Source organism: Erithacus rubecula (genome assembly GCF_903797595.1).
Source record: "Erithacus rubecula genome assembly, chromosome: Z".
Lineage (NCBI taxonomy): Eukaryota > Metazoa > Chordata > Aves > Passeriformes > Muscicapidae > Erithacus > Erithacus rubecula.
Genome location: NC_136661.1, coordinates 19,786,655 through 19,809,812, shown reverse-complemented (window position 1 = coordinate 19,809,812; position 23,158 = coordinate 19,786,655).

Genomic DNA, 23,158 nt, shown 5'->3' with positions numbered 1-23,158 from the left:
CAAGCCCACTCAGAGAGCAGCTCTCCTCTTTGCATTTCACATTGCCATGCAGAGTACCTCACAATACTGCTGAGCCCCTGTGGTTTGAGTAAATAAACAGTTCCAGTTTGTAATTAGTATGAAGCAGAATGATAAAATATAATGAAAAAATGGAACCTTCACCAGGCCATAAATAATTGTTTCTGACGGCGCTGAAGAGTGATTTGTCCACATACAAGAACAATGCAGGACAGACAGCAAACTGTGAGCTTTTATGCATGAATAAATTGAAATTATCTGATGGGAAATTACACACACACTCACAGTATATACAGAGATTACACTGACAAAATTGCTGCTCCTCTGAAGCCTTAGAGGTGGAATGACCAAACTCAGACAAATACTCAGATGCTTGCCTTCACCTGCCCAGGCAGCCTTACCACAGGAAAGGGATTAGCAACCAGTAAAAGCTTAAGCAGGTGCAGAATGAGTTCCCAGACAGCAAAGCTGCTGTTAATTTTGAGAAAGTCTGTTTCCATGGTTTCTACAAAAATATTCCAGGTAACATCAAACCACTTGCTCATCCTGTTTCAGTGATATTCCCCCTCCTGATGGCGATGCTGCAACAAAAATCCTTGCCCTAGCACTCATGCCTTTCAACTGGAGATTGTCCACTCCATGTCAGGGAGCCACAGGTGGAGCTCCCTTCACTCTTCTATTTTGCACAAGGGGTGGGTGACGATGCCCTGGTCACTGTGGCTGGCCTGGTGTCCACGAGCCCCAGGAGCAGCTCAAGGCATCACTGCATCACTGGAGCCCTAAACCTTCCCAGTCACCACTCTAGGATGCAGTCACCTGTTTAAACCCTGTGATTCCCTCCTCACCTACCATTTTTGGTCATCAGCACTCTGTGTCCCTGCTGTCAGCTGTAAAGACCCTGTGAACCACAAGAGCCTGCCCAGATCCTCACAGCACTAGGAAACCCGACCTAGAAGGGTGTGAGCACACAGCACCTGCCCGAGTGTCCAAGCCACCAGCTATGGACTCACCTGGATCACCACTTTGTAAAGGATAATGAAATACTCCTGAGGGTGGGGAGGAGGCCCATGTAACCATGCTCAGAAGTATGATTTGAGCTCATATCCATTGGATTATGGTCTTACCTCATCCAGAGGCTAACATTAAACAATATTATTACAAAATAGAAAAAGCTGTTGTAACATAATCTGAATTTAAATTTCCTATGTTTCTGAAGTATGAATTAATATGGATTAGAGTAGACACACATCAAAATGCGTGTCTGGTCCCTGTGAGGGCATCCTGGAGAAGTTAGCCATTAGAAACTGTTGGCAAAGAGCAGTGGAATTTTTCTCTTGAAATAGAGGATGGATAAACTAAACAACAGAAAGAGGCATTTAAGGGTAAGAGATGTGTGTTTGGCACTCCAGCAAAAGGTGCAAACTGCCAATAATAGTGTCAGGCTGGAAGTGGGAGGACAGTGGTCAGCCACAAAAGTCTCTGGAACACTTCCTCAGCCTGAATAACAGGCAAGATGACATGCAGAAGTGGGCTTGGTAGACATGTGAATAGAAAAACAAGAAGTGACAGACAGGGATAGTGGGAGATATATTTGATAGCTCAGGAAGACTTGATTTCTATTTGCGCATCTGCAGGCAGACAGAGTTCAGTCTGAAGTTCACTTTGTTTTTCATGGTGCTGATGCTGGATGGCATCAAAGAAAAGTGCTTTTATCCTTATCTCTGCAAGAGGTTCATTCCCATCATCTCATGCAACTCAACCTCAGTTTCACAGCTTTTTATTAAGGCCACCAGAACTCCTAGTAGCCATTAATAAAACCCAAAACTCAAAACAGTTCAAATCTAAACAAAGCAAAATGCTTTTCTGCAAATACATTTTTCTCTCTGATGACATACTACAGAATGACCCTGGTTGAAGCACTATGGAAACCCTCCGGATACTACACTGATGGGGGTTCTGTAAAAACCTGTATAAAATCTGTACAATCCTGATTAGAAATGCATATACACAGAAGGGAGATGTTAATACCATGCATTACAGCCTCTGCAGGGGCACACTGTGTATTGCTTTTGGTAGTGCCTTCTAAAGTTTATTCTTTAGTGTAAATCTAAATGCAGTGAAAAAAAAAGCAATCTCTGTTCAGATCATCTGGGAAAACAGTGTTTAATGTCATTAATATTATAAAAGAATTAATTACAAGCCAGCTGTTTCTTGTGCAAAGCAGTCCAACTCTGTAGACTCAAGGGCTTTTTAAAATATCTTTGTAGCCACATCACTGGAAGAGCCTGCTGGTGCCTCAGAGCACTGTCCTCACAGCCTGCTTTGGCCCAGCACTGGGCACTATGTGGATTTTGCTGCATTGATGTCCAGAGAGAGTCAGGGTGTTCAATGGGATCAGCAAAACTGGAGTCTTTATAACAAGGGCAGCAGGCTGTTGCTCAGCCATGGTCTCTAGGGATTAAAAACATCAGCAGCCGAGAGTGCATACATGCATGACCTAGTGTCTGAAAGACTAAACATCCATAAACACTGCATGATTTGGAAGAATAAACAAGTGACAGTGGGTGCATTCGCTGCCTGGATAGTCCAGAGAAGCCTTTGTTTTTCACTTTGAGTGAGGGCACTGATTGTGTTCTTCACCACCAGCACAACTGCTGCATGTTCTGAAAAGAAAGAGGGAATTTCATCTTAGGAGTTACTAGCACACACACCTTAGGTCCTGTGAAATGAAAGGCTGCCCTCAGGGACAAGGCAATTATTCCTCTTCCAGGAAATGAATATGTAGGATTTCTGCAAACTGGGAAGAGTGGCAAAAATGTTCCTAACAATTCAGATTGATTTGATTTTGCTTATGGACAATGACAAAGCTGTCCAGAAAACCTCACCTAACATAGCAACTCCTCTGTTCCAAGGCACAAGAGTTCCACACATACATGGAAGTGTGGTGCACCCCTGCAGAAGGTACTGACATTGCAGATCCACATGCTCCTCATTTAGGGAGGTGGCAGGTTGTGAAATGAGCAGCTTTTAATAATCCTCGGTCACAATTTCTATGTAGACTCTTTGTAAATGAACCCTAAACAACATGCCAGACTCTCATGGCTACTATTAGAGATGGTCCTATGGACATTTATGATTATAAATAAATTTATTGACCTTTTGGATTTCTTTATTAAGTTAGACATGATTATTTTATCAACTTACCCATAGTAAAGTGCTTAAAACCAAAAATGTATTGTAAAGTAAAAACACTTATTTCCAAACTATGTTTTTCAAACAAAAACAAAAATTCCCTACTGAAAAATAAAAACATCAATAGGAAGTGTTGTTCTGAAAAAAGGACACCTACTGCCACTGCCACACCTCATCTACCTGCCTGTACATACACAGGTATGTCTACTCAGTTCCAGGCTTTGGAATTGCCCAGAGACTTGTCTCCTTGCTGGGCCATTGCTCTCACTTTCTGTCTGATCCTGCTGGCATTTCCAAAGAAATTTCCAAAGAAATTTCCAAAGAAATCTCCCTGACAGATTAAATAGTTTGGTCTTTCATCTTCTGTTAACCAAAACTGATCACTAGGATACCCTGCTGCAACAGAGAAGGAAAGAGTTAGGCAGTGAGGAGCTGAAGACCTACTGATTGACCTGAAATTCAAATACTTAATCAATGCTTTCACAATATTTTTTCTCACAGTTAAGCTTTTCTTTTCATCCTCCTACTTGATGTCCTACTGCAGCTGTTGTTTATTTCCTGCTGTTGTTTAAACCTCCACAGAAGTTTAAGCAGAGCAAGGCAAGGAAACATGCACTGAGACTCCTTTGAAAGCCCCAGTAGCAGCAGTGCATGTTTCCTCTGCCCTGGTTCACCAGTCACTGTCTTGGGTAAAGCAAAAGACAAATGTCCTTCTCAGAATCCCACACAGCTCAAACATGAGTACTGACAGTACAAAAACTGTGTCAGCAGAGGCATAAACCTCATCCCTTCTCTTCAGAGCTCCTCCCTCCACCTGTTTTGCTCCTCTCATGGGGCCATGAAGCTCCATCTTAAAACAAGCCCAGGCCCTTCACTTCTGTCACCAAACAAGCTCTTCAGGTACCCAGAAACTGTCTTCTGTGTGAAAGGATAAATTTATCCATAACCAACACATAGTCTTTTGATCCTGAGCTAATAATATGATTCAGCCCAAAAGGCTTTTTTCCTCTCCTCAGCATTTACCAGCAAGCATATTTATTAAGAGATATTATATCTCCTCTGACCTTTGTTCAACCTGGCTAAAGGAGCTAAGCTCATCAGAGTAAATGTTGTAATTGTTTTTAAATACAATTACCAGTTCTGCTAACAAGAGAGAATAGAGAGACTACAAAATCAGGGGACTTCAGTAGTAACAATTAAAATTGTAAAGTGCCTTAGAGGTTTTAGCTGGAGACAATTGATGCCTTGGGTTTTAGCTTTTATATTTTTCAGAATCTCTGCTGCTTAGTGTGTAACTTTGAAAATTCATATCAGGTGTTAGTAAGGTCTTTTCACAGGGTAGTTAGACAAAACAATCCCTTCCTAGCTAGAGAATCAAGGACCACCAGTACCCAAAAAGCATAAATAACAGGTAAGAGAAAGTGGGAAGCCAGAGGGCTGAGACTTCATACCCTGGGGCTGTGGTTGGATAATTGGACCCAAGATGTAGATGAACCAAAACCAAAAGTGTAAAGATTCCTGACCAGGATCCATCTTGGATTTGATTTGGGTTTAGCCCCAGCCAGGCTCTTGCACTGCTCAGGGTGTATCCTTTCAATAAATACCTATTTTGTTCCTTTGGCTCTGCCTAATCTCTGTTCCAGGTCAGCCTTTCCAGCCATCACAATCATTAACTTCCCAAATATGTGTCTCTCCATGAGACACAGAAACGAACAAGTCTTCTACTAAAGATAAGGATAATTCACTTTACACTCCACAGTGTGAAACCTGCCCAGCATCCAGCCAGCCTCCAGCTGGAGCAGCTCCTTGCACTTCTTCTAGTCTTTGCCATTGTGGATCTCAGGAGGCACCTCCAGCCATGGAGTGCATGAGCTGTGGCAGGAGGCACAATGCTGGCTGTGCCAAGGACACTGTTCCACAGGTTATTAGTGAATTGGTTTTCCACTGACATAGGCTGTTAGACCCGCCTGGCTTTATGTCCAATCGAGTCTCTTTTCAGTCTTTTTTGAAAGTAAAAATAGCCTCTCATTTTTCTGCTTTAGCCAAGTTGTGATTTTAAGACACTTCTTTTTCGACTTTGATGTATCAGAAGTTGTATAGCAGCTAAAAATTAACTGGGGAATCTGACCCCACGCTGGGGAAGGGGCCTGTCATTAAGCCACAAGGATGCCAAACACTCAATTTCCAAGAAGAATAGAAGGGAAAAAAAAATCTGATTTAAATTACAATCTCCCCCAAGAAGTCAGTGGCTGAACTAACTGGAGATGAAGCTGGGCCATGGCACTGCTCACCAACACCTGGGAAGAGGTGCCCTGGAAAGGCACCCTGAAGGCATTTGCCTCTTTGTTCAAATCAGAGCCCTGCAGAGGTGATGAGCACATCACTAATGAAAATCTACTCCAGCAAGAAGGATTAATCAGCTGCTGAACCATCTACCCTCTTTATCTGTGCCTAAATCATGGTGAGTGTTAGAACATCTCTGTGTGTCCAAGAAATGTATCATACAAAGATAGATAATACATGGCTGTGTGAAACCCTGTCACAGGTTAAGCCCACCTGGCAACTAAACACCACACAGCTACTTGCTTTCCCTCCTCACCCCAGATCCTCTCTGGTGAAATGGGAAGGAGGATCAAAAGTAAAACTTGAAAGTTGAGATAACTGAAAAGGGACAAAATATAATAATAATAAAATGAGATAAAACTCAAGAAGAAAACAAGTGATGCACAATACATTGCTCACCACCTGTTGACCAATGCCAAACCTGTCCCCAATACCTGATTGACCCCTTTTCAGGTAATTCCCAGTGTTGATGTGCTGGCCATGTCATTCTGTGCATGGAATACTCCTTTGGCCAGGTCAGTCAGCTCTACAGGCCATGCTCCCCCAGCCTCTTGGGCACCTGAGGACACTGAAATGTCCTCAACACAGAGTAATCAAAACACCATTGTGCCTCCAGCATGATTCTCATACTGAATCCAAAGCACAGCACTTTACCAAATACAAAGAAGAAATTATCCCAGTCAAAGCCAGGAAAAAGTTTCTTCTATAAATGTTAGAGAAACTGCTTCCATCTGCATAAAGGAAGAAAAATATCTTTGCCCTGCAGTCCGATAAAGCTTTTAAAAGCTGTTGGAGGTTACTTCTTTTCCTAATCTGTAGTTCATTTGTCCCAAACTGTAACATTTTCATGCTAATGAAATACATGCTAATGGAATACTCCAGCTCTTTGACAGCAAACCACAGTTTCATCCTGAATATGGCCTTTTGGGCCTTTGGCCCAGTCCTGGTACATCTTATGGAGGCCACAAGAGAGAACACAGCTTAAAGCTCCTGGCAGAAGCTGGAGGTGAGCAAATGGCTCCAGAGGACAATTAGGCTGTCTGCAGGAGGTGCTGAGACACTTGCATCACATAAGAGCTCAGGACATCACCCCAGAGCTGCCTCATGGATTGCCTGCCCCACTGCCTGCCCAGGCTGCACTCCAGAAAAGAGGGCAAGAAAAAAAATGGAAAAAAAGGCTTGTGTACTCATGGATACTGCCTGCATTCATCTGTATGGCAAGTGCTTCTCATGTTTAGGATGATTTAAGCCTGGTCTTCCTTAGGTTTTCAAAAGCATGATTCTTTTGATTTATAGCTGCTGATCTATGAAAGAAATGCATATGTGCTCAGGAATAGTGCCCATTCCAGTGCTGGAGCTTCTGGGCACAGCCTTGGTGCCAGCCAGAGCTGAGGACACAGCTTTGCTCTGAAGATGCAGTGGAGCACTTTGCTGCATGCCAAGGCATTGTGCAGGGGTCGAGGCAGACTGCAGGGACGTGCTGCCCACATTGCAGCTGCAATAGAACCAGAAATTCAAGCAACTTTATTACTTTCCTACCTGCTTCAGCCAGGTAGTGACAGCTTTAATTAGTTAGATAATGCCACAAGAATAAAATCCTGATACAATGTGATGTCTCTTGGTGGTACATAAATGTCAAGGCATTCATGGAAGAGAAGGGCTGCAGCAAAACAAATGCAGTATTCTCATTTACTGAGTAATAGATGAAGGTGCAAATGTCACTACATGGCTGAAGGGTGCTGTGAAGATAAGAGGAGGTGGCTGACTGTAGCTTACTGCCCAAGCTGATGTGCACCATTGCTCTTGGGAAGGGGACACCCCAGGCAATTTGTGCTAGAGCTGCCCAGGAGGACATGCCAGGAGCAGGCTTTGGTCATTCATCATACACTCACTGAATAGCTTGGTTTGGTTGGAGACATGTGAAAGGGATGAGAATCATCCTCAGCCACACAGTAAATGGTGCATGTCCAACTTGCATGTGTTCTTGTGCTGTGTCTGGCAAATTCAGGCTGCTCCTGTTGTGGCAAGGTGCTGGGAGACTGCACAGAGCTGTGACCATGACCTGGGGACCTGGTGGTGTTCAGTGGTGAAACCTGGGTCTGCATTTGAAAATCCTGAAATGGAAAATTATCTGGTTCCAACACTCTTTTCACAGGCAGGGAACTTTCCACCTGACCAGGTTTCTCAGAGCCCCATCCAGCATGATTTGGAATTTCAGGGAATGGAGCACACACAGCTTCTCTGGGCAACCTGTTCCAGTGACTCACCAACCTCACAGTGAAGGATTTCATCCTAATATCTAATCTAAACTTAGCCCATTTGAGTTTAAAGCCACTCCCTTGAGTCCTGTCACTACACACCCTTGTAAAACGTCCCTCTCCAGCGTTCTTGTAGATGACCCCCATATATATTGGAAGGTGCTCTACAATCTCCCCAGACCCTTTTCTTCTCCAGGCTGAAAACCCCCAGCTCTTTCAGCCTCTTTGGCCTGTATGTTGTGGGATACATCCCTGCAGCTCTTTCCTCACTGGACTAATCCTGCTTCCAGCTGATGTGGTGTCTGTCTTGCTCATAAATCATGCATAGGTGAAAGAAAACTCAGGTCCTTGAGGAAGAGAGTGGGACAGAGAAGACCCTGCTCCCAAAGTCCTTTACACAGTAAGAATTTGGGTTCCAAGGCACCTTGACAGTATAAGCAGTGAGAAGTAAGAGGATATAGCCTGGACACAGGAGTTCAGTTTGAAGATGATATGACTTTAAATTAAATTAGCCTTTATGTTCTGTTCTAATCATAATCTAATTTCACTGACATTTTCAGAAGTCTCCAACAATATACACAGCACAATTAATGCATTAAAAATTCAAATGGCAAGTCAGGGGTAAGCTCATAAATGAAGAACAGAAATTGTTTTCTAAAAGAGAACAACCTTCCTTCTGCCTCATTTTTACTGTCAGCATTGAATGATATTTTCCATTTCAGGATTTTCAAATGCAGACCCAGGTTTCACCACTGAACACCACCAGGTCCCCAGGTCATGGTCACAGCTCTGTGCAGTCTCCCAGCACCTTGCCACAACAGGAGCAGCCTGAATTTGCCAGACACAGCACAAGAACACATGCAAGTTGGACATGCACCATTTACTGTGTGGCTGAGGATGATTCTCATCCCTTTCACTCCTGCTGAAAAACAACCCAACAGCAGTAGGAAAGGCCAACCAAGACCTTGCAGTTGGAGGATCTTGTAGTTTTATGCAGTTCCTGAATCCCTGAGGAAATATCCTGAACTAGCAAAAAGATTATCTGCCTTTTATTCAGCCACAAAGAGATTTATCTGGGAGAGGTGCTACAACAGAGGAATTCCCTCATGTGATAATGCCAAGAAAATATTTGATATGTAATTTAGAGAAAACAGGCTAAAACTCTACATTATTCAAAGCAAATTCCTGATAAAAGCAGAGTTTTTATAAGCAGGCAGCTCAGGAGAAAAATCAATGATTAAAAATGTCAGTTGATGGTCGTCATCTAAGAAATGACAGAAACGACCAGAAAACACTGTAATTTAGACATGTTAAAACAGGCTTTAGAAAAAAATCAATCAAACTGTTTTCTCTCTACACATTAATGACATCCTTTCCCTCAGCAAAGCATATTTTCAGCAGTGCCCCACACTGTGGGGAAATTGCAATACATTAATTTATTTTCCAAGTAGGTGATTTAAAACAGTATTAAAGCAAGGCAGACCCAAATTGTTAAATTTCCTTCATTTAAAGGACTGAAGCTCAATCTTCTGTATTGTCAATATTTTAGTCTTTAATGCATCTATTTTCTTAATATTTTTGTTTTCTTTTTAAATTAGATACGCCCTTAGCTGGGATAGCCTGATTTTTGCAGCTAATGCTGCTCCAGAAGGCAGGTCTCCTTTGCCCCTTTCCCCTGCTCTTGTAGGTCTCCTGTCATGAGCACCCTCCTGCAGCACCTGCCCACAAACATGCCTGCGAGCTGTGGGTGAGAGACAGAAAAATAATTAATGGAAACAGCTTTCCTGTAGTCCATGTGCAAAGGCAGACACGCTGCCAGACAGGAATACAGCCCCAGTTCTGCCCACTTCCAAAAACCTGGGTTTATCTGCTGACAGTCCTGTCCTCAGCAGAAAAGTTCTTGTCAAGCTGGTCCCATCCCATCAAAGGGGAGGGTAGGCCACTTTTGGGGGATGTGGCCACCACTCAGGAGCACAGGAGGCTGTGGAAAATAGTAAAGCCACTATGGAGTGAGCTGAGCCTTGGAATGACCAGACTGCATGGTGCAGTAGGGACTAAAGGGAGTTTGGTGGAGGTTTTGTTTGGTTGATTTTTCTTTTAAACCCTCATTTCTATTCTGTCTCACGTCGAGGTTTTTCATCAATCTTTCAGTTTGCTGCTCAGACCCTGGGGTTCAAAGCCTTTTGGTGTCCTTGGCAACTGTGTCAAGGGAGTGATGCTGCAGCTGCCCTCAGAGCTGGCCCTGGCTGGAGGCCTGTCAGGAAAGGGGGATCTATCCATAGACCATTCCATTCTCATACAAAGGCAATATGAATAACCTCAAGAAATAGAAAGAATGCAAAAGATTCTAAAAGCTCATGATTTGCAATATTACAGGCCGTGTGGCTTGGAAAGGCATCTTTGGAGGTCATCTTGTCTAAACCCCCTGCTCAAGCAGGTCACTCAGAGCAGGCTGCTCAGAGCAGCATCCACTCAAGTTTTCAACCTACTCAGGGTTAAAGGCTGCACACCCTCTCTGGGCTGCCCATGGCATGAGGAAGGAGCTGATAGGCACGATACCACAATCATAAATATTTCAGTTTCAGTTTTTCTAACATGTGGAAACGTAGAAAGTAGTTTCTCTCTCTCAGCTCACGCTTAGCACAACTGGTGAATCAGAGAAACATTTAGCTTTGAAAGAGCCTTTAAGATCATCGAGTCCAACTGTAAGAGACATGGGTGAAAGACAACAAAGAGCTAGAAAGTGCCTGTTGCTGTGAGTAATGCACAATTCCTCTGGTGTGAAGGTACTTTCAGCAGTGATTGACATTTGTGCCAAGCCCCAGAGCAAGAAGGGAAGGCTGCCTTTGCCTGTGCAGGCTCTGCAGTGCCTGAGAACATCATCCTGACCAGTTGAGATTCTGGCTGTAGTTCATTAGCAGACTACACACATGGCATCTTGTCTTTTGCTCAAGCTTGCTCTTTCCAAACACTACTGCCTCTGTGGGTTGTCTCACAATGAGACTTCAATGCCAACAAACATTTGTCACAATACCAAGCATGGAGAACCAGCTAACCAGCTGACCTCCAATGCAGGGTGCTTTTCCATCCCAGGGGCTAGCAGGAGCACTCAAGCACTGTTCCATTCCATTCCCACTGCTGGCAGTGTGCTTGATGGCTGCAGCCTCATTGTCCTCTCCAACAAATCTGTACATGCAGGGGAACAAAGCTTGTCAGCTTTCCACAGCACCCCGCTGTCCCTGGTGCCACATAGGTTCCATAGGGAACCACGGACTGAGATTTTGGAGTTTGCTGCAGCATAACTCCCCCAAACACTGGGAAAGCTATCTAACACTGTTCCCAGCAAGTGCCTGCCACTATGTTCCTTCCCCACCAGTCAGCTCAGCCCTTGGGAGCAGCTGCTTGGATGGTACAGCCTGAGAAGTTTGCAGCCAGGATGCCAGTGCAGAGCCTGGGCATGGCCCTGGCAGTGTGTGCTGCCCAGTAAAGGTGATGAGTTCAGATGGTGAGATTAGGTTAGTCTTTGCTTCCCTTACCTTGGCTTTTCCACCAGCAGAGGAAGTGTTGCTTGCAGGAAGTACAGCAGGACCTGTCCCCTTCATCTTTCTACACCTCCCCCTGGGGCCATTCCAAATCAGCCCTACTGCACCTACTCAGTGTCATCACTACTCTCATGTTGTCCAGTTGGTCTGCTTGAAATTCTCTTCGGTGTTCATTAATTTCACTAATAACACTGTCTGGTGCACCTGTGAGCCCCCTGAGGAGTAAGCCAGGGAGCAGCACCATCTCCTTGCTGTTTCACCAGTCCTGGATGTGCAGGAGTGTGCAGCTCCTGATTTGGAGAATAAATGTGCTGAGGTTTAGGTCTAAGTTTAAAAAAGGATCTTTTTCTACCTGACAAGAGGACAGCAGATGCCTTCTGCAAGAGGCCCATGCAGGACTGGCAATACCTGTTTCCCTAGGGTAGCTCCTGCTGTTTTGGCTTGCCAAGCAGTCCCTGCCAGGGACTAGGGGATAAAGGCTGGTGGGGAGCAGTAAAAGCTGGGACAGCTTGCCTCTCTCCTCACAGGCCTTTGAGGCTGAGGCAGGTCCAGCACCTCCATTATATCCCAGCTCAGTTCAGCCTCCAGCTGATGCCTTGACATTTGCTGTAGTTTTTCTTGCTCCCCTGATGTTCCAGAGGTTTTAATGCCTTACCAGCTGGAGTGAAGAGTAAAAGTGACAGGGGGAGACACACAAAGAGAAAAGGACAGAAAGAATTTATATCTCTTAATCTGAATATACCAGGACAATGGTATATTCAAATTAATGGTGTACTGAGGACCCGACCCTCAAGTTATTCATGTAGCTGTCCAGTTTCCCTCAGGGCGTTCTACAGCATCCTTTTGAAGAAGGCTATTTGGATGTATTAAAATAAAGGAATCAGTCCCTCCTGCTCTTACACATTCAGCAATTACAGGATGACATCAGAGCTGGGCTTGAGTTCCTCTAGGATCTAAAACTTACTGTTTCTGCTTCCACATTTGAAAACCTGGTTCCACAAGTCTCTTACTGTGCAGTAACTCACCTTGTGGATCTATAAGAGCCCATATTTCTGTGAAGAAAAATAAGAAAATTTTCTTTTTCTCATTGCTGCAGATATGTAACATCATAATGTTAGCTTGCTTCTCCTAGAAACATTTTTGAGCACATGAAGAGAATGCAATCACAGATAACTGCTCTGACAGCTGGCTTTTATGAAAGGAAAACCAAGCAGCAAAAATCACCCATCACCCCAGAGATAAATGAAGATGGAGAATTTAAAGAAAAGGGGCTGAGTCTCCCCTAGCAAGTATTCAGTGAGAAGCAGCCAGTTACCTTCACCAGGTGCCTGGGGTGTTGTTCCCTGGGCCCAGGATCACTGCCCAGCTGTGGAGTCACAGACAGGGCAGGTGAAATTCAGCAGTGAGAACTGGAAGGGAGTGAATCCAACACTGCAAAATTAGCCTGGTGTGTCAGGAGATACTTCAAGGTAGAAAGGGAGAAGTTAAGAAATCCATGAATATTCCATAAAACTTTGATTTGCTTCCATCTGTCATTGTTACAGTGGATGCTATCCTACATGTCATCAGATGACACTTTTTTGTGATGTGGCTGCAACATGCATTACTGCAGGACAGTGCCTACCACTGTGAGGTGCTGCTAAGCTGTGCTGAACCCCAGGTACCTTCACATGAGAAATCAGGAGATCAGTGTTTTGCAGTTTTTCATCCTGTGGTGCCCATCTGCAGCTACATCCCTCCCAATCTCTGTACTTCCCCTGTGTTACTTTGATCTTGTGAAAGTGCACTAAGCTTCATCAGGCAATCACAGCCCTGCTCATATTGCTTCACTGATCCTGTGATAAAAAGATTTCCTTTTACTGAAAACACCACCCACAAATTCACAGGCATCATTATCTGCTCAGCTGTGGACAGGTCTGTTCTCCATCCTGGTGATGGTTTCTAACCAAACATATCACTCTGTTTTCTGTAAGGAAATAGGCTGGCTCATGGGGCTAGTTAATATTTTAAGAAGTGGAAAAACATGAGTTTGGTGAAGAAACAGCATATCCTGTGCACTCCAATGGTCTCCTCATGCATTTGGCAGTGAATTCCCATATTCTATTTCATTAGTGTCAGGTGCTGACAGTGCTCCCAGGAAGGAGAAACTCAAGATGAAAAATCAAGTGTGTAAGAAAAAGGCAAAAAACTGTCTGTGGTGTTTTTCCTGGTGTCCAGGCAATGATGTAATATTGACCCTTTTGGGTGCCTGAACTATTCAAGGTGTTTCAGAGTGTTCAGCCAAGACCTCAAACCTCTGAACACATCACTTTGGAAATGTTGTACTGAGCAGGATGCATCCTTTAAAGAGAGCCCAGGCAAAGCAGGCAGTAGGGCAGGGGCCAGCAGGGGGGGGCAAGCAGTTTTTCTGTTCTACCACCTCAGCACACTGTCCAGTGTCTATCTGGAAAGCCCCTTTGTCCAAAAGTAAGCTGCTGTTTAAGCTTCAAAACCTCAGCTACTGAATCACTACTTTCAAATACCCAAAAGGCTGATTCTTTTTCAATGTAGAAAGAAATTTTTAAAAGTATTTGTTCCCCTGCCTTTTTGGAGTTGTTTAAAACCTCACCAGCACTGGGGATGAACAACTTCAGCATTTTTTTCTCAGTTATCTGCATCTTGAAAGCTGCTGCCTGGTTGGCCTTTGAAAACAACTTCCCAGAGAACATCTAGAAGCTGCTTATTTGATTTTGCAAATACATTGAAAAGAAATGCTTATGTTGCACTAAGAAGGAATATTTTTATCGTCTTCTTTTTTAAATGGATTTTTATTTTGAACTGTTTAAACTGGGTGTTTATTCTGAACTAAATTGTAGATTTGAAATTAATATTTATCTCATTTTGTAAAGGAAATTTCACGCTTTGGGCTTCCTTTTCATTTTGCTGTGAAAACAAATAGCAACAATCTGTGGCTTTCCCAGGAAAAGGAATATTGCATTTCAACCACATCTGATTAAAAAAATGTCACTTGTTATAGTCTCAAGTATACGAATTGTGGAGTTTTCTCAGTATCTTTACAAACAGTGATTATTTTTCCCCCATTTTTCCTGAAGTTAACAAAGATTAGTGAGCTAGCAAAAGTGGCTAGGGAAGAGTCTAATTTGTTGCTTCTTAATGGTACAGATGTAAAACATTATCTAGATCCCTATTTACAGCTAATAGCAAGATAACATACCCAAGAGACAAATCATAGGCTCTGTAAAGTGCACGATAGCTCTGAAACACAGCACCCCACAGTATTCAGCAAATAACAAAGGCTTGCAAAGGCATTATTAAATTTATTGTTAGAGAGTAATGATGATGTGAATGGACACAGGACTATAAATAATATCATTTCATGAAAGGTTGCCAAGAGAAAAAAATGAAACCAGCACCATTGGGGCACAAGGGTGGAAGTGAAGAGGGATGCAGCCCTGCTGAGGTGATGGAGGAGTGTCCTGGAGCAGCTGCTCTGAAAGCTGGTGGGAGGGCACCCAGCCACTCCAGTGACCCTTACTTAAAGGGAAAAAACCAGCCTGAAATCCCATTTGTTTGCCTCCAGTTCTTGTTCCCTGGCTTTTGCCAGTGTTGCAGTTTCTTTGGGGGGGAATATTTATTTTGCTGGAGTGTTGGCTGGAGTGGTGTGAGATGCCAGGGTTGAGGGGCCCCAGGTATGCTAGGAAGGGTGGGTACCCAAAACCAGGCAGCGCAGCTTCAGCAGCAAAGCTTTCAGCTTTGATAGAAGGAAAAAGTCGTGATTTTTTTTGTATTTCTTGCTGAGAGCACTCTCGTTTGCCAGCATAAAGCACTTTCCTCTCATGTTGTCTTGTGGCAGAGCAGGAAACCTGCCCTGCTGATAATCCAGGAACACGCACCTCTGCCCGTGTTCCATGCAGCACTTCCCTCTGGCCCCACAGTACTTACACAGCATGATAAATCACAAGAAACAGTCATGTAATATCCTCATCTTTTTCTAGGGTTACTTGAGGACTTCCATTGTGAGCAACCTGGGAAACTGCCTTGGACAACAGTCCCTTTAGCCACAAACATCAGAGAAACAGCCCTGTTGTAGAGGCATGGGTGAAGGTTGCACTGACCCTTGTGCCTGCTCTCTTGGTTTACCCTCTTCAAAAGAAGAGGAATTGGAATATACTTATATACAATATAATTGGAATTATTTTCCAGACTTATCACCCTGGCAGAGTCACTGTATGATTAATTATGAAAAGGACATTTAATTGGGGGAACATACCAATGGTCAAACCTGCTTCATGCTCAGTAAGGGCTGACACGAAGTTTAAGGGTGTCCTGGTTTGAAAGGACAGGTGTCTGCCAGTAAGGGCAGAAGTTTCCCTTTGGAATAGAGACTTTGGTTCCACTCCCCCCCCTCCAAGTATTATAATTGTTTGAATCAAGGACTCTGAGGCAGAGATAAGGGGGGTGGGAATAACAGCTCTTTTACTAATATATCTAACTGTACAAACAGAAAACAATAACAGTTAAAATTGCTAACAGAACAGAATAGATAACTCGGTGTCAGTCCCTTTAGATGCAAGCACGCTGTCTCTGTGCTTAGTCCAGAGCCCGGATCTGCCGGGGGCAGCCGGAGGGCGCAGGAGGGGGGAGGGGCGGCAGTGGCCACGCCGGTCTCGGTGGGAACGGGCTGGAGCGGCGGCTCCTCGCTCACCGTGTGTGTCCGGGGGATCAGCTGTGTCCGCAGAGGCAGGAGGCTGGAACGGGGCAGATGCAGGGCAGGTGATCGCAGAGGGTCTGCCTCTCCTGTGCTCGGCCATGCGGCTGAAGATCCCAGGTGTCCTCCTCCCAGCTCGCCGGAAACCCGAGTCCCCTCCCGGAAGCCTCAGAGGCCCCTCCGGGAGCCGTTCCCACCCACCCCTTGGTCTGGACTCATCAGAGACCCTGGGTGTAGCCCGGCCAGCTCCATTGGCATGATAATGGGAAAAATTCTTTCAATTGACACAGTAACAGAAAAGCATTCAACCCCCAACAAAGGGAAAGGATGAGCTCCTAATGATGCTTGTCCCATTGCAGGTAAAATGCTAACTGTTCTGGTAAGAGGAAAACTACCACTATTGGCCAAAAGTTTCTGTTTAAAACAAGGACTTTTTTCACAGGACTTTTCCCAACCATGGGCATAGGGAAGGAACAGTCTTCTCCTGTGCTTGGGAGTACAGCAACTCCTCCTCTCTAAAACTTGTGATTTTTAAAATGAGTTGGCTCTTCTAGAGAGTCTTATATTTTCCTTTGTCAGTCATTGTACCAAGATCCTCTGGGGACCATTCCAAAGCTGAATTAAAAGCCAGAGTCCAAACTGAGCACACATGGAGCACCCTTATCCCCAGCCCTGGTCCACAGCAGGTTTTTGCCTGGAGGCTCAGCTGCCCCAAGAGCAGCAGTGGCTTCAGGCTCACATCAGTACCCTGGCCCTAGCCCACACATTCCCCATTTTGTAATAAGAGATATTTCTTTTCACCTGTCCAAGAACAACCCATGGGAAGTAATACACATCTCCACTACTGAGGTCAGATCTTGCCCTGCCAGTACTTCATGTGCTTTGTCAGTTCTAACACTGTCCAAAATTCAAATTGTTAAACTTCAGTGGTCTAAAAAGGTCTCAGATTCTGAAAGTTGAACTGTCACCTATTTGCTGTCTCAATCTTCCCTCATTTTAAGTGGCTGCAGGATTTTCAGGCACTACAGCTTTTAACAAGATGCACAGCAGCTTTTCCAAGACAGGCAACAAGACGGTGATTTGGCCAAAAGAGATTTTAAATTATCCTTAAATGATCCTGTGGCATTTCTAATCCCATGCCACTTATTATCACTGTAACATGTTTGCATATCTTCTTCATCTCTATCTTACACTCATACAAGAGTGCATATGGTGAGGATCCTGCTTGGATCATGTAGAAGAAGAGGTATTTAAAAAAAATTCTTATAAGAATATATATTCTTATACATAAGAAAAAATTTATGGGTTTTTTCCCCACACAGGGAAAAGGGTGAAAAAATACCATATTTGTACATGACTGGGGGGAAAGAAAAACAGTGGAGGAACAACGCAGGAGAGCCAAGCCTGCCTGTGCTTTCTGGAGATGGTTCTTAGCTGCAGGCATATTTGTTTACTAGGATTAGCAAATGCCTCTGCAGTCTTACTGTGAACACTCAAATAGCAATAAGAGCCCTCTTCTTTGAATAATATCTCAGCCACAGCTCCGTGTCATGCTTAAGGACCTCTGATGTTCTATGATGTCTTAAAAATTAGCAACAGCAACAAAGCTGTCAAGGGGTGCTGGTGGGGGCTGGCTGGCACCGTGCCACCCAGAGCCTCACAGCTGAGGCAGCAACCAAACCCTGGGACTCACACCAGTCCAGAAAATCAGCTCTGGGGAGGAATTAATGCCCTTGTTAGATCACCAACTCAACTCACCTAAGGGAGCATAGCAGCTTTCCTTCTCTGCAGTCCTGACTTTAGTGACAGAAACCAGTTAAGAATTGACCTTTCCTCCTGTCATTTCAGAGCATTTGGGTATTATCCTGTGGATGAGGATGTGCTGAGTGCCCATTTCCAGCTGCATCCCCACCACTCCCCTGGGTAATTGCACTGAGCCCGAGCACAGGACGCTGACCTCCTCCTGCTGTGACACACATTCCCCAGCAGGGACGGCAGTGCTGATTTATTCAGCAAATCCAGTTATCTTTTTTGATTTCCCACCTTAAAGATTCAGTATAACTACTGGGACTCCAGCTGTATTCATTTTTATTACTGAAAGCTTCACCTGCGAATAGTGGTGGTAAAATTAGAGCTTGCTTCTTTTTCTCTGGCCCCAGTAATTATGAAGATGAATGTCTGCTGCTGGGTTTGATTTGACAAAGTTCTCTTAAACTGTGAAGCACTATGTGAAAATACAAAATATGGAGTGGTAAGTGGCAAGAAATTCACAGGAAAGCCATTCTCTTCTTACCACCTTCATTTACTAGATTTTTACAAAATGTGTAGCATTAAATCTAGTTTTTTATTGTATTTTTATTATTACATTATTTCAGATTATATTATATTTAGATTATTTCCAGATTTTAGTACAACCCTTCCTAATATTTGAAAGCCACAAATTTAAAACATGTACTGTGTACTCAAAGATGAAAGCCCACACTGGAAAGCAGTAATGCCGGGATCTTAGGCCACAATGTCACTAAATTAATACATGTTTAGTAGTCAATTCTTAAGTAGCTAAAATTGCTAGGGCAACATCCACTACACCACACCTGCCCCAGCTAAGGCATCATGCTGTGCATATTGTCTTGTACTAAGAACTGGGCTCCCTTTGGGGTAAAATTGTCAGGTACTGCCAAAATTTGTCATGTCAGAAGCATTATCCTGTATATACAAAGCCTTGAGGTGTGGACACCCAAGCCAGGGTTCAGCACTCAGTGTCTCTGGGAATAGATTAGAAGTCTTTTCAAAGCAGGCTGAAGGGTCTGCCCTCATCATGCAGCTCTGCATGGCCTCGACCAGGCCCAGGTTTGGGAATTGGCAGCATGGGGAGCCCTGCGCTGCACAGCGCTTCCCAGCTTTCCCACCCCGCCATCCCTGGGAGAGCAGTGTGTCCCACACACATCTGCTGGCTGGTCCTGCCTGGCCACACTCTGCTGGGGCCAAAAAGCCCTCTCAGATCACAACACCTGTTGTCTGGCTTCCTCTGACTTTCACCTCTAAGCTCATGCTCCTCGAGATACTCCTGGAGATCCCCAAGCACACACTTACATCTGATTAAATTTGAGGATATGTTTGAACAATACATGACTCATAGAGATCACTCCAAAGAGGATCCCATCCCAATCAAGAGACAGGAATCATGACCTTGGTGGGTGGGTTTGCTGCCCCAGGACCAGCAGCACCATGATGTGATGATGCTGCTCCCTGGTCTCTCTCTACCCCTTTCACGTCTACCATGAAAATAATCTGCTGCATAGTTAAAATCCCCATGGAAAAAAGGTTATTTCTCAGAGGAATTGTTATGCAATAGGTCAGATATCTTGTTTGGTAAAGATATACTCAGGAGTGATTTGATAATCAATTGCCAGACATGACCTCACCACTTTTGAAGTGAAGATATCAGTGATCATTCCTCTTTCTCAGTTTCTCTGTGACAGGTTACCTCCAGGTTCTTGTCATTACAATAGGGTGATTTTTTTTCAGATTGGTTGAGTTCAGCAACTCCGTATCCAAAGTGTTCTGAGGTTTTCTCAGTAACTTCTTCCCACTGGTGTACTAGTGATGACTTTCCTGCACAGCTGAGGGAAAGTACTTTGGAAATTCTAAATTTGCTTTTGTGAAGCTGTGGTTTATATCATATTGATCTGCAGCTTCTTCTTCTTGCTGCAGCAGTTAACATGTCCTAAAAATGCTGAATTGCTCTTAATGAGAACATGGATATGCTGTTGCAGAATAATTTCACCATCCTTCAGTTTTATAGCTAGCAGATTTATGCAGTTAGCTTTTTTTATTTTTCTTCTTTTCTGGGCTAAAGGTTGCCTGAAGAAGACAAGAATCTGAAAATGTTGGTATTAATCAATACTGCAGCAGAAAATCAGCAATTCCAGTCTGTAATCCTGAAGAAGTATTAGCACTACAATGAGAAGCATCCCCTGGTGAGCTCCAGCAATGGTTCTGCCATGCAGGACAGAAAAATGGGCTTGTGCCATTTCAGTCCCAGATCTCAGCTCCTTCCTTCTGTTCCAAAGAAGTCCTGAGCCATTCTCAGCCCTGACCCCAACCACTGTAAAAGCACAGCCCACAGGACAAGCATCTATGACCTGAGAAGAGTCATGTCCAAGCCTGATGTTTTCCTTCTTGCCCCAGTGGGCACTGCAGTCAGGAAAAAGCACAGGCCTTGGCTAGCCAAGCCCCCAGCTCTTCGCTCAGATTCATCCTCTTTACTGAAGTTCGTTATTTTAATTTTTCAAACAGAGCAGCCACGCCATCTTAAAGTTGAAATAAAATTAAAAACAGAGAGAAAAAAATACTGTGCATCTGGGGTTTTTTTCTGACAGGAGATGTGTGAGTGGCAGTGCATTAGAAACTGGCCAGAACACCAGAGGTGCTGATGCTCAGCAGTGGCTCTCTAACACCATTCCCAGCACCATCTCTGCCCCCTCTGCTATTCTGGTCTCAGTTCCCCTGCTGGCATGGCCCAGCAGAACACAGGCACACACATTTCTATTCTACTTCCTCTCCTCCCGCTAAGAACAAGCCCAGGCAAGCAGGAAAACTCATGAAATTTGACCAGAGCAGAGGGAGCTACTTGTTTAGGATTAGTAGGGTGCCAAAAAGAGGAAAGCATGGGTAATGGATTCTATTCGAGTAAATACAAGATGGAATTAGACAAATAAGAGTGGCAAGCCAAAGTGTCTGCATAAAGCTTGGATTTTTAGGGATATTATTGGACAAGACAGCCTTACCTTCTATAACATCACATAACTTGCATTGTTTTTGGACAAATCTGAGTGAAATTGTTAATTGTTCACATAGCAAATTTTCCAAATGGGTGGAGGAAAAATGATTTTGCAGGACATAGGTGTCAGATTTAATTCATAGTCTTTATTCACTCACTGCTGAAACAGATTATATTAAATTTATATTAAACTAATGTATACTTTCTTAAGCAGCATGAATGTGTTGCTTCTGTGGCTTGCCTTTGTTTTTTGGGTGGTAACATATAAGTTTGCTTTTCATGTTGTTTTTATTCTATTTCTGCAACTAATTTTCCTCCTGGATGCCGTTTTTGCTCTTCTTGAAATACTACCTGTATTTCTACCTGTCTATTTTGCACTTTTCAGCCACAGAACCAAATTGAATATTTAGTAATTTATCCAAATAATAAAATAATTGGCATAGGCATCTGCACACAAATTTGATTCATTTAGACAATCCAATATTAAAAGATAAAATCCCTCTGTGTACTATGCTGAGGTGCCATAGCAGTACATTGCTTGAAGAGATTTCACAGTTTTGTTGCTTTCCCTGAAACACCTTGCAGGTAGGTGCCTAAACACAGGGCAGCCAGAAAGGAGGGAAAGTGAGTTGCTTACACATTTGCAAGTGCCTGTTAGTAAAAGAAGAGCCATATTCTGAAGGAAAATTCAAGCCTTGACACTGGTGAATGAATTACTTGCACAATACATGAACATCTCCTGCTCCTTCCTGAATTCATTCACAGCCTTGTGACTTTTGCCATGCTTTCTGCAAAAGAAGACATTATTCCCTGGAGCAGTTCTATCACCTAGCTCTCCAGGCAGCATGGCTCATGACGTGTTTCCCTGGGACAAGAAAGATGTACTTTGAATCCTATGGACAGGGTTAGGAGCTGAACCTTTGCAAAAACTCTCCCTGCTGAGTTAATACAGGGAAAGAAACATCATCACAATTTTTCAAAGGAGCTGGGGCTGTGCCACTTCTGTGCTGAAAACAGCACAAACCAACATACATGGTGAGACCCTTTAGCAACCTTTAGCAAGGTGGGTGGACACTGGCTTGTGAAACTCCTATAGGCACAGGTTTGAGAGCAGCACAATGATCTGCACTGCACCAAAGGCAGCATTTCCCACCTGTGCAATAGCAGCACTGGCAATGCCCAACAGCACTATAGCAGCAGCAGTCTAATAATCTATCAAAGATTTACAGAAATTAACTAGTTTTTCTTTAGATTACATGCTCAGGGGACAGATTTAAGAACATGGAAATAAAAATTCCACTTTTGTACTCTACTGCTCCCACAAATAAGTAATGTTCTGCTTGCTTCTGCAAGCCATTATACCAATAAAATAAAATCAATAGAAAGTATCACGGGAGGCAGATAGACAACCCAGTCACCTTGAAGGCAAGGATTTATCCCATGCCTTTACTTCTTCTAAATGTGTACATAAACAAGAATGTGTACACGTGAACCAGGCACAGCAAGTTTTCATAACACAAACACAATTGTTACTTTTATCCTTGCTGGAGACTCAAAACCTGATGTTTTGTAAATATATTCAGAAAAGGAATTCCTTCCCCATCCTGGTGTTCTCCAAAATTCTTCCATTGAAAGCTGCCAAATACACTGTGGCATGGGTATGTTAAGGTCTCCAGGAGCACATGGCTATGTGCAGAAGAGGGGTTCTGCTCTCAGAAGGCTACAGGTGTGCAAATTAGTGATGTGCCAGCAGAGTCCCCTCCAACTCCTGTGACTCCCAGCCTCCTCACTGTTTGGGTGGGATGAAGAGCAGAAAAGGCCTTGGCTCTGTGCAAGCACTGCTCAGGATAAGGGAGACATCCCTGAGTTACAAACCCTGTGTTCAGCACAAATGCAAAACATAGCCCCATACCAGCTACTGTGAAGAATATCTACTCTACTCAAACCCAAATCAGCACAATAGGCAAAATGGAAGACATCCAAAGTACCACAGACCTTCTCAGAAATGTCTGTAACTTTCTCCTCTTGTCAGAAAAAAACATAACCTTCCACATTTGTATGAGTGGATTTCAGAGCTGCAAGATTGCTGCATTATCTCTGGGGGTTTGGCACTTACCTTGTAGCCCCCTTCACAGAGATGTTGGATTTTGACCACACATATAAATTACTGAAGAGTTCATTTCAGAGAAAAACATCAGGGCTTTTTTTTTTTAAATTACTCTGAAATTTTTTTTTCACATTTATCAACCTGCTTCCTGATGATACTGAAGAGAAAATGATTCTATGACACATTTATGCATGACCTTATGACAGG